The sequence below is a fragment of the Leptodactylus fuscus genome, chromosome 2 (assembly GCF_031893055.1).
Source record: "Leptodactylus fuscus isolate aLepFus1 chromosome 2, aLepFus1.hap2, whole genome shotgun sequence".
NCBI classification, from domain to species: Eukaryota; Metazoa; Chordata; class Amphibia; order Anura; family Leptodactylidae; genus Leptodactylus; species Leptodactylus fuscus.
The window spans coordinates 218,244,340-218,255,323 of NC_134266.1; the positions used below are offsets into that span (position 1 = coordinate 218,244,340).

The window sequence follows — 10,984 nt, forward strand, 5'->3', positions numbered from 1 at the left end:
TAATCTTCGTCACCCTCCGTCTCCGCTCGGCAATCTTCGTGCATTTCCGGACACACGGTCCAATCCCATCTTTTCTTTCAAATTTGCCCGTGGGACTACGATTATTTTTTTTGTTCGCTCGTCGACCACGCCTCCCTTGCGCGTATCGGAATGCGACCTTCCTATTGGCTGGTTGTCTATTCTCCACCTACTCATTGCTCTAGCTCCGCCCACTGCTCCCCCTAGTTAGAGAATTCTGTGGCTCGGCCGCTCCAGAGGACCCGGCACCGGAGTCTTGGATCTGTGGTCGGCAAGGCTCAGCATCCCGCAGGCGTGTAACGGTACGTATGCACAGGTCGGGCGGTGAGCACGTTGCGGGAGGCGCGGGTTGTGCAGAGCTGCTCTCCCGATAATCACGGAATTTCAATTGTGTGCCGAGCTGTGGCCTGAGTCGTGCGTTCGCAGCAGGGCCGCATACGGCGTCTGACTAGTGGCCACACCGTGTACCGGGCCATTGTGCTGGCTGCTGTAAGGATGCTGCAGGGCGGGCAGGAGATGCTGCAGGGCAGGATACAGTGCACGGGTCTCGGCAGCCTGCTCCTATGGGTGGCGGTGTTGCGTCGTAGGAGCCGACCCGAGGCAGTAGTCAACGACATGATCGCGCAGGATGCTGAGAGGCAGGACTATGGCGAGGTGTCAGGCCACGGTGTGCTGCTGCTGGGCTCTGTCATCCTGCTGGGGGGTTGGATGGCCCTCTCGAGGCTTTGTACACAGTACTATCTATGTGGGCTATGGCCTGAAGGATGTTACAGGAATTCTCCATCTAATTGCCCCCTCCCGGGGTAAAACTACCTGCTGCTGAGGTGCAGTCTGTGCACTGCCGCCCTGTAACATTCATAGGACTTGTCTGAGGACCTCTAGTCATGGACTTGTCCAGATGTTGCAAAATGTCTCCTCCTGAGACGCCCTGGTATCCTGAAGCTGGGAGCTGTGGCAGTCTGAAAGGCGACTAGTTGCTAGTGAAAATAACTAGTCCCCTGCTGCTAGTCTATAGTATCCTCCAGTACCTGCAGAATACAGGGGTGCAGACTTATCCGTATCAGCTGAATGTCCCATAGTGTAATTGTTTGACGGTTGTGGGAACATATCTGGGACAATATCTAGGAATCATACATTTTATTTATATAGCGCCAACATATTCCGCAGCAATTTGTAGGGTTCAAATACAGACAAAAAGATACATTACAAAAAAAGTCACTATACAATGGGGCTGAGGGCCCTGCTCACAAGAGCTTACAATCTATGAGGTAGAGGGGGTGACACAAGGGGTAGCAGGGGCGGCATCGGATGTAGCATTGCTTATACAGTGGTCAGGCAATTTGGTAATAGAGGTTACTGTCATTAAACAAACATAAAACTCCCAAATTACGGTACATCTAAAGCTACTTAAACACAAACTTGGGGAAAAACCAGCTATGAAAACTCTGTGGGGCAGATTTTTTAAAAATGAGGTTTCCTTTGCCAGGCTTAAAGGCTCTAACTGGCACAGGGAACACCTGAAGTATCCAGAGACTCCAGCACGCAGTGGTGTGCCAGACTAGAAATCTACACCAGTCAGGAACTGGCATAGAATTCCTCTATAACTCGTGCTGGAAAACTGATACGTGTTATAATAAATGTCAGGCCATGGTGCCCCTTCTGACATTACAGAGCTGAAATGGCATATCGGGTACCAAAACTAACTGCACTTGTTACTCAGGAATGTTGGGGACTGGAGAGAAAATTGCAACTGTGCTGGAATCAGTGGAGCAGCGACTATTAATAGATGCTAAGGACTAGATTTTGTGGAGGTGATGAAAGGTCCTCTTTAGACGGGGATATTTTAAAGTTAGCAGAGCATTGTTGGTATATTTCAAATCACTACTTTGGCAGATTGGTGCATTTTATCACTATAAAGTCTTGCTCATATACTAGGTGTGCAACCTGACACGGCAAACAACAAGCTTAGTAAATATGAGGGACTGAAAATCTGGACTTCACTAACCAGAAAGGAGATGAGCAAATATTGCTCTATCGGCCTCAATATCTCCAGTGTTACCAGGGTTATTAATCCTGTTGGTTGACTTATATCGTGTTATTTGGGCATGGGGACAGTTGTTGGTGTGTGTTGTGCAAAATTCTGATGATACAATTCAGATTAGCATGAGTCCTCTGCGAAACACGGACCATGTCTTGGCTGTATTTGCTGAACTAATCTTGATGTGTGAATGGAATGCGTTGCATTATAGTCAGTTATGATGATGCAGCAGGGCTCTGAACAGCTAGAGCTCAGTGCAGTAGTGTTATAGTCGGGAGCCCACTCCTTTATGGCTCCTTTGGACGCATTGAGGTCCATTCACACAGTCGTGGTTAGTTCGGGAAATGCAGCCAACAAATGGACCATGTTTTACTGACTGACTGATTGTGAATACATACTGAATTTTCAGCATGCTGGTCTAGTCTCTAAAGGATGAGAAGCGGTTCAGCGACGGTGTTCCGCCACCTTTGTGTCTACATAATGATGTATCAGCAGATTATAGTTTTTGAAAGCACAGTAGATCTTGTAAGTGATAAATGATAATATCTTTTGTTGCTTTTCTTGCTTCCGCAGGTTGATTTGTTAGCGCTTCCCATTGTTCTGTGTCAATGGCCTTAGGTGGTTGTAAGGCGTGGGACACCTGAATAATTCTGTCTGTAGAATGAATGGGTTCAGTGATAAACCTGTCCTGTTCTTCACATCTGTCCCCAGCCTTTCAATTTTTTTTTGTATAAATCTCATATCATAAATTTATAGGCTGCGTAAACATAAGAAACTTAGTAATATATGTTAGCACAAAATCCACTTGAGCCACTTCTTTTCTCCCTGCCTCCTATATGATCATTTACTCTAAATTCATTGTTAAAATCAATCACAAGAGGCGAGACAGATTATCATATTACTGTGGGATCAGCGGACAGATCAGACCCAAACTGCAGAATAAGAGAGTGGGTCAGCGATGTGACTGCAGCTTCTGGGCATTGGTCACATGACTGTGAAAAACTGACGTGACGGCCATTTTTTAAAACCATGAGCATCTATGGGTATATTCACATGTCTAATTTTTTTTATTTATTTTTTTTTGACAGGACATTTTTCATGGCCATCAAAAAAAGCTGACTTGCCTTATCTTTGGCTGTTTTGACTCACCTAAAGCCAAGTGAATAGACACGTAGGGACTGCATATTCTATAAGTGGACTTGTTGGGTAACCATTATTTTTACCTTGACATTGCCAGAAGAATAAGTCGGGCTTGCAGGATTTTTTCTTCCATGATCTCAGACAGACTGTGCTAGGAAGATTCCAACACATGTGAACAAAGCCTTAAAGGGGTTTTTCAGGCAAAAATAATTAAAAAAAAAAAAAAGTTTGTTAGTGCTATTAATAGGTTAATGAATACACCCAATACCTTTAGCAGTGTTTTGAGTGATTTCTGGGTTTCTCTGGGAGTACCTAGCATCTCTTGCATTTGTTTATGTGGTGTAGCTGATGCAATGCATTCTGGTAGTTGTTTGCTCTCACACTATCTCCCTCTCACTCCCCCTCCCTGTCTCTCTAGCTCTTTCTTCCACCGCTAGCCCTTCCCAGCTTACTCTGCCCACCCCTGTACCCCATTATACTTTACCTGTCTTCTTCCTGTCCAGACTTCCTTTTGCGGGGAACAGCTCCTCCTCTTTAGTGACTGTCAGCATGCAGAAGTGCTGGTACTATGCTGTAGTCTTCAATACATCTCTATTGCAAAGGCTCCCAGCTTGCGCAATAGATATGGAGTGTTGGCCTTAGCGCCAACCAGGACTCTGACTCTGTTGCGCTTGCACGTGCGGACGTCAAGGAAGGAGGAGAAGCCATTTCCGACAAAAGGAGGAAGATAGGTAAGTATGATGGAGTAGATGGGGGAGTATTAGTGATAGTTCATTTCTGGAAATGGGGTAACAGATCGTTACCGGATAATCAGAAAATGTCCCTGGGGCGGTCACATGACCACCCCAGGGATATAGGTAAATATATATTTTTGATTAATTATGTAATTTAGAAAGTAGGAAGGGAGGGTACCTATAAGTACCTGGGTGTGCTCCTCAATAGTAAGCTGGACTGCGCTGATCACTTGAATGCACTGTACGTCACAGCAGACTCTACCTGCTCAGGAGGCGGAGGGCTTTTGGAGTCCAGGGGCTACTTAGGGCCTTTTTCCACTCTGTAGTGGCATCAGCCATCTTCTTCAGAGTGGCCTGCTGGAGGCATAGCATATCAACCAAAGATAGAAAAGACTCAATAGGCTCATAAGAAGGACCAGCTCTGTCCTGGAGAGCCCCCTGGATCCAGTAGAGGTGGTGGGTGACAGGAGGATACTGTCCATGGTGAGCTCCATGTGGGAGAACAAATCCCACCCCATGTATGAGACTGTGACAGCACTGGGCAGTACTGTCAGTGACCGACTGCTTCACCCCAAGTGTGAGAAGGAGCAATATTGGAGGTCTTTCCTCCGTGCGTTGGTTTGGCTGTACAACCAACACCAAGCTAAGTTGAGACCATTCCATACAGAGAACTGAAAGATCCTTAAGTTGTGATATCTCTCCTACTACCCCTTTAATCTCAGTTCTCCCTGATCATTCTGCATTATTTTATCTAAGTAGTTTTTCATCCTCAGGCTTCATGTTGTATATTGGTCAGATATCATATATCGTACATGTGCACACATGTAACCGCTTATCCTGAAGTCACCTGAAACAGCCGGTACACTTTTGGTGTGAAAACACTGTTTTGTTACCTTTTTGGTGATACCGTTATTGAATGTAACTTCAATGTCCTGTCTACGGTCTCAACTTCTTGCTTCCTAGGGGAAGGGTTTCCAATGGATAGCCATCCATGGTCTGATGGTGTTTTTTCACTCGGTGTCAGAAAGACAGACAAAATTGAGTAATTGTGATGATGGGGCCTCCAGAACTTTCCATTTATCCTGGTCTGGACACTGAAAATATTAGTAAAGCAAATATTTTCCATCATGGGGGAAAACCCATTAGTCAGTTTACAGATCAGCTATTTAAGGAAACGCATGCAAATAGGAATTTGGTTTCAGAGGTTTTTGTGAAGCAGCTGGGGAGAGATGCTATACCGACTTTCACGGTTTGTCAAAGCCAGGTGTCTGAGATGGCCGTGTCAGTGTCACTTTGTGCAATTCATTTCTTGGCCCATAGATTTTCTTTAGATATTGTTGAACCACCAGCTGGATCTACCTGGCCACATATATCCGCCACATGCCTTTCTGAAGTCTATTGCAAATATACACTATAATATAACAAGTATAGATGGCATCAGCAAGTCCTTGGTGCCAGGAGGCCAGTGCATTTACAGATATGCTGCTGGTGCCTTTTCTTTTCGGTCCTGAATTTATTTTTTTTTAGTTGCTGGGTAATTAAAAATATTAGATTAAAGGGGTTATTCATATGATAGTACATCACTGTTAGATTGGCAGGGCTCAGTTTTTAGCAGTTTTTCCATGACTTCCAGCATTGTTTACAAGGTTTACACACTGTAGTGCTCAGTCGCTGTCTGGTTTATAGCGGCGGTTATGGGTTACTGCAGCAGCATCCTATTCACATGTATGGGGGTTCCAGTTGTCGGCCGCCACTCTATTCCGCTTCGGCACTTCTCAAGGTAGGCTTGTGCTTACACCAACATCTTCATCAGTCCTACAGACCGAAAGGGAAATAAATGTATAAAGTACAGGGCTTGGCTATCTCTGGAGCTTCTATTTGAAATGAATGGAATGGCAGTATATATTTGATCTACCACTGCATTTAACTTAATTAAAAACACCATAGGTCTCGTGATGCAACGTCCTGTCCTTGGGAGGTAAGTATGAGGCTGAAGTGCAATGGGGTACTCTCAGACCCTCCAAGGACTCTATTAAGATTTCAAAACAGGTTGGAGACCAATGTCCTAATGTGTATATACACAGTAAAAGCTCGCCAAAAGACCACCCCCTCGCCCAGACCACGTTTTCTGCGACAGATTTTTATTTTGACCATGTTTTTTGTGAAGTCCACTTTTCAATGCAGTTTTGGTTGCCTGGAGGTTTGGCGGTATATCTATTTTTCCATTTGCTATTATAAAGCAGGTTCCTGCCAGTTAGCTATTCTCACAGTACAGAGTTGGGTACGGACCACTATCGTGTCACAGTAGGTTTTGTATTGACTTTTTCAAAAAGTGCTATAGGAAGACCAGCACAGTTCTGCTATAGAGAATGTATGCAGATATAATGTAAATGTCATGGTGACATTGGTGGTTAGACTGGAAGGCTGTGACTACTCTCGCTAACTTTGCTGCCATAAAACTTAGTTATGGCTGTTGAGTTCCTCGCCCACATTATTACTCAATCTTGCTTTGTAACATCTGGAGTGTAAAGAGCAGAAGAAGCTATGGGAGATGTGGAACATCCTATTATACTGGACTACATGGCAAGGAGAGGTCCGAGCTGCTGGTGATTCCTTGTCAATAGGAAATGGTCATACCTCTCACAATTTATGGAAACAAATGACAAGTCGCCTAAAAATATTTTTATACTGATGACTTTTTTATAATTGCCTAATGTTGAGAAGCAATATTCAGCATCCTGTTGGGGCCTGTGACCTTGATATTCATTAAGGGAGTCTCTTTAGGTTGATTTGAAGTCTAAAAAGACTGTTCGAAGAACGCCTTTAAAGGGGTTTGGTCCTTTTAATCAGAGCAGAAACATAACTATGTAGCCACAAAGTGATGAAGCAATGCAGAGATCAATTTTTTATAGATATGCAAAGAAGACTGCAAGTGCATGGGGCGGTGCCCAATTAACTAGGTGTGCCTACAGACCAGGCCCCACCCCTAGTGCACTTGCAGCTTGACTTGCTTATCCGTAAAAACATGGTTATGTCTGTGTTGTTTCTTCCATTTGTGGTCAGTATGGTATATTTCTACTCTATAACTTGTGCCTGCCACAGATATCTAGCTGCATTGACTACCTGGCCCCTAGGATTTGTCCAGACCTGTCGCCCAAGAAGCTGCTGCTTGGCAAAAGTTAAAAAATAAAAAAATGCTTCATTTCAGTAGCTGCTACAAACTATGGAATTTGCCTTTTCAGCAGCTTGAGGTCTAAAGGTTAGACATTTCCTTCAGATGCGATGTGCAGGTCGCTGGTATTAATAGTTATATAATACTGTTACAAGTATCTGGCCGACTAACTAGACGATCTGGAAGAAATACTTCAAATTCTAAGGCGCATTTTCACTTTTTGATAAAATCCCAAATTCTGTACAGTTACATAGAAAGAGGTGCATGGCAGTGTTTTGTTTTTTTTATACTTGACCCTAAACTAAAACTTTGGATAGTTTTCCTACTTTGAGAGGATCTCTCAGCAGGGTCTCGCCCATTCCTGCGCACGGTTCATTCTGTATTTTGTACAAAGAAGAAAAACTATTTCCAGTGAGCGCAGTAAAGCAAATTGGTACAGCTCTGAATCTGATGACAGATCTCCTTTTAAAGGAAACTCATAAGGTCGACTTGGGACACTAACCCACCCATAGCTTCTTATGGACAGGGGGTTTAGTGCCCTAAATAGCCCTTTTGTAAATCTGTCTGCATCGGCATTGAAGAGACAAAAAAAATCTTAATACCTTTAGCACCTGCAATCCAGACACCTTTACATTTAGGGAAGCCTTGGCTTCGCCACATATTTGCCATAGATGTGTCCGATGAAATCCCTGGTCCATAAGGAAAAGTGGTTTGTTTAGCGTACTACTTCGACCAGACAGGTTCCGGTTAAAATTGAGGAAAATCCTGCACCAGATGTTGAAGAAGATTCATTGCTTGGTTGTAGAAGGATTAGTATCTGACCATGTAGGAATCATCATAAACTTGTCGCCCATTTTCTGTGGAATAATGGGGCACCTAGTATAAAGATAGATAATGGCAATAGTTTATTAAAACTGTGTTCTTTACCCCAATCATAGGGTCCATTCACACGGAGGAAAATGGCGCTTTATTTGGCGCTGAATTAAAAGCCTTCCATTGATTTCAATGGGTTCCGCTAGCTTTTTTTTCCAGTAGCGGGAGACTTTTTTTTTTTTTTTTTTTTTTTTTTCAGCACTGAAAATTCAGCACCAAATAAAGCACCATTTTCCTCCGTGTGAATGGACCCTTAGGGAAGATTCACACCGTTAATGGATGCTAACAGATCTATTAAATAAATCCCATTGATTTCAAGTCAGTGTACATTTTCACCAAACCCATTACAGGCCTGCTGTAAAATAACAGATTTATGACATGTGAACTGTCTGATATTTTTTAACATTGTCTATGGCTAATATTCTGTCCGCTATTATTGTGATTTATTTTTTTTTCTTTAGCGTATGCTCAGAAAGCAGAACAAAAAAATATTTTAAAAAATCAGTTAAAAAAACAGACACTTTATCATCTAATGTCCATTAATGTATATTATGATAGAAAGTACGTGCACCAGAATGGTAATACGTATAGAAGAAGGTAGCAGTAAGCGTCCAAAGTATTTTATTTTATATATATAGGACTTCATTCACCTAAGTATCCTTTTGACCCTTACATTGCTATCCTATATCATTAGTGATCTACCTCAAAGCTTTCCTATGGAGGTGTATGTTAGGAAGCCTTTCCTGCCTAATACCCCTGACAGAGGGCTCTACTGTGTGTTGTATGTAGTAAGGAGCGACGCCCTGGTTAGTGGCTCTGGCTGGTGGGACTCTTACGGCCTCGGCTTAGCCTCTTTTCATTGAGCAGATTTTTTGTAAGTGGTGAAATCTGGTGTTTTTTGCAGCCAGCTGGTCTATCCAGTAATAACTGCGCTTGTCTGTCTCCTGCTCATTATTTGGATCCTTTACAAAGCCTTCCAAGCCTCTTCCATTACGACATAGAAAATGGAAAAGGCTGCCCCTGCGTCAGCCTCATTTCTTGTGTGACCTGAGGTAAATCCTCCTCATTTTGCTGCCGCTCTGTTTGTCTACCTGTTAGACTCTTATTGGAGTCCTCGCTCCTTCCTGACTATCCTGCAAACTGCCACGCAGACAAGAAGTGGCGGCTGCCAAGACTCTCAGCCGTAGACTCCTCTGGAAAAGATTTCTGCTGTTCAGCTCCATATTTTTCTACTGAGTGCTGTCATGGTTTGCTAATCCTTTCCACTAGGAGAGCCTCTCTGGGCTGCCAATAGCAAATATTCTGTAGTCTGCTGGGCATTGCAGCAGATAGCAGGCACAGGAAAGTTGCTTTCCTTTTGAACTTGTCTTAGCCCTTGTGACACAGCTGGGATTATTTTCAGGTAGACCGGCTAGTGGTAGACAAGCCTTCTTTGTGCAGCTGGGCAGTCTGTGCCTCCGGTTTCAGCTTTCCTGCTCAGTCAGACAGGAGCGATGTGTTCCCAGTCATGCTTATTGAATGGGAGTTTAGGGGTGGAGGGAGCTCAAGGCTGAACAACTTCTCACTACCCCCCCCCCCCCAGCCGCTTTAAGAAGGAAGAAAAGAGCTGAATAAGTCAGTGTTTACGACTTGTATTTGTATTCCACATACTCGATAATCTATATATAATCTGCTAATATAACAGCAGAATACCTGGAAGTATTTGCAATTTCAAGTCTCTGGATTATACAGTATTATGGATCCATGCCTTAAAGGGGTATTCCCATGAATTTAGCCATACTTTGACGACAATTGAAAGTTAAACATTTTTGGAAATATAAAAAATGTTGTAGCGTCTTAAAGATATTGCCTGCTCATCTCAGTAGTAACAGGTATCACCATGATTTCCTTATTGTGGCCGGGTTAAAGTCTTGTGCATGAAACTGTCCACAAAAGGGAAATCCCAGCCGGGTTTCTGACAAGTCCCAGACCACAGAAAGGGTGTATACATTGCTAACCATTCACACATTGCAGAAAGGTATCCGCAGTGGACATGCGATTTAAAAAATACAAAAAGTTGTATTTTTGTTAATCACAGTATGTCAATTATACCTACGGAAATGCTGGCGATTTCCATATAGGTATAATAGGGACAAAAAGTCTACAGAGAAATGCAGCGTTTCTGCCGCTGTCTTTTCTGCAGCGCATTTTGCCTGCAGCCAGGTATGCTGAGCCTTGGCCTGACAGAAAATTTAAAGAGGACCTTTCACCATTTTGCCCACAGGCAGTTCTATATACTGCCGGAAAGCTGACAGTGCGCTGAGTTCAGCGCACTGTCGGCTTTCCCGATGTGGGCCCAGTGTGAAGAGCTTACTGTCCGGTACCGTAGCTCTTCTATGGTCAGAAGGGCGTTTCTGACACTCAGTCAGAGACATCCTTCTTCACAGCACAGCCAATCGCGCTGTGCTGTGAGAGCCGGGAGGAACTCCCCCCTCCCTCCCTGATAATGCTCGTCTATGGACGAGTACTGCGAGCAGATGGAGGGGGCGTTCCTCGGAGGAACGCCCCGGCTCTCACAGCACAGCGAGATTGGCTGTGCTGTGAAGGACGTCTCTGACGGAGTGTCAGAAACGCCCTTCTGACCATAGAAGAGCTACAGTACCGGACCGTAAGCTCTTCACACTGGGCCCAGATCGGGAAAGCCGACAGTGCGCTTTCCGGCAGTATATAGAACTGCCTGTGGGCAAAATGGTGAAAGGTCCTCTTTAAAAAAAAAAAAAAAATGTACTAAATTTTTAATTTATATTTACAAAGATATTTAGCTTAGAATTTGAAATAATTACAAATTACAATATTATATTCTCAGAAAAAAACCTTTAAAAGGGATGGGTTATAAAACTAATCCCACTATCTTGTGAAGAGGATTTTACAGTTTCCAAATATGCCTCTGTTATTCAGCTTTGGGGCTCCATCTTCATGTAATTTGTAGTTTTATTCATATGCAAATGAGGGGAAAGTTCTTTGACTGGG

General features: G+C 43.7%; 1 protein-coding gene across 1 annotated transcript in view; it reads left to right on the forward strand.

The window, feature by feature from the left end:
- Positions 1 to 234: 234 nt before the first annotated feature.
- The window catches only part of SPATS2 (spermatogenesis associated serine rich 2), a 59,171-nt gene continuing 48,421 nt past the window's right edge, over positions 235 to 10,984 (forward strand). The window contains exon 1 of the mRNA XM_075265548.1: positions 235 to 320. The gene's annotated coding sequence lies outside the window, so the exon portion shown is untranslated. The remainder of the gene's footprint in view (positions 321 to 10,984) is intronic.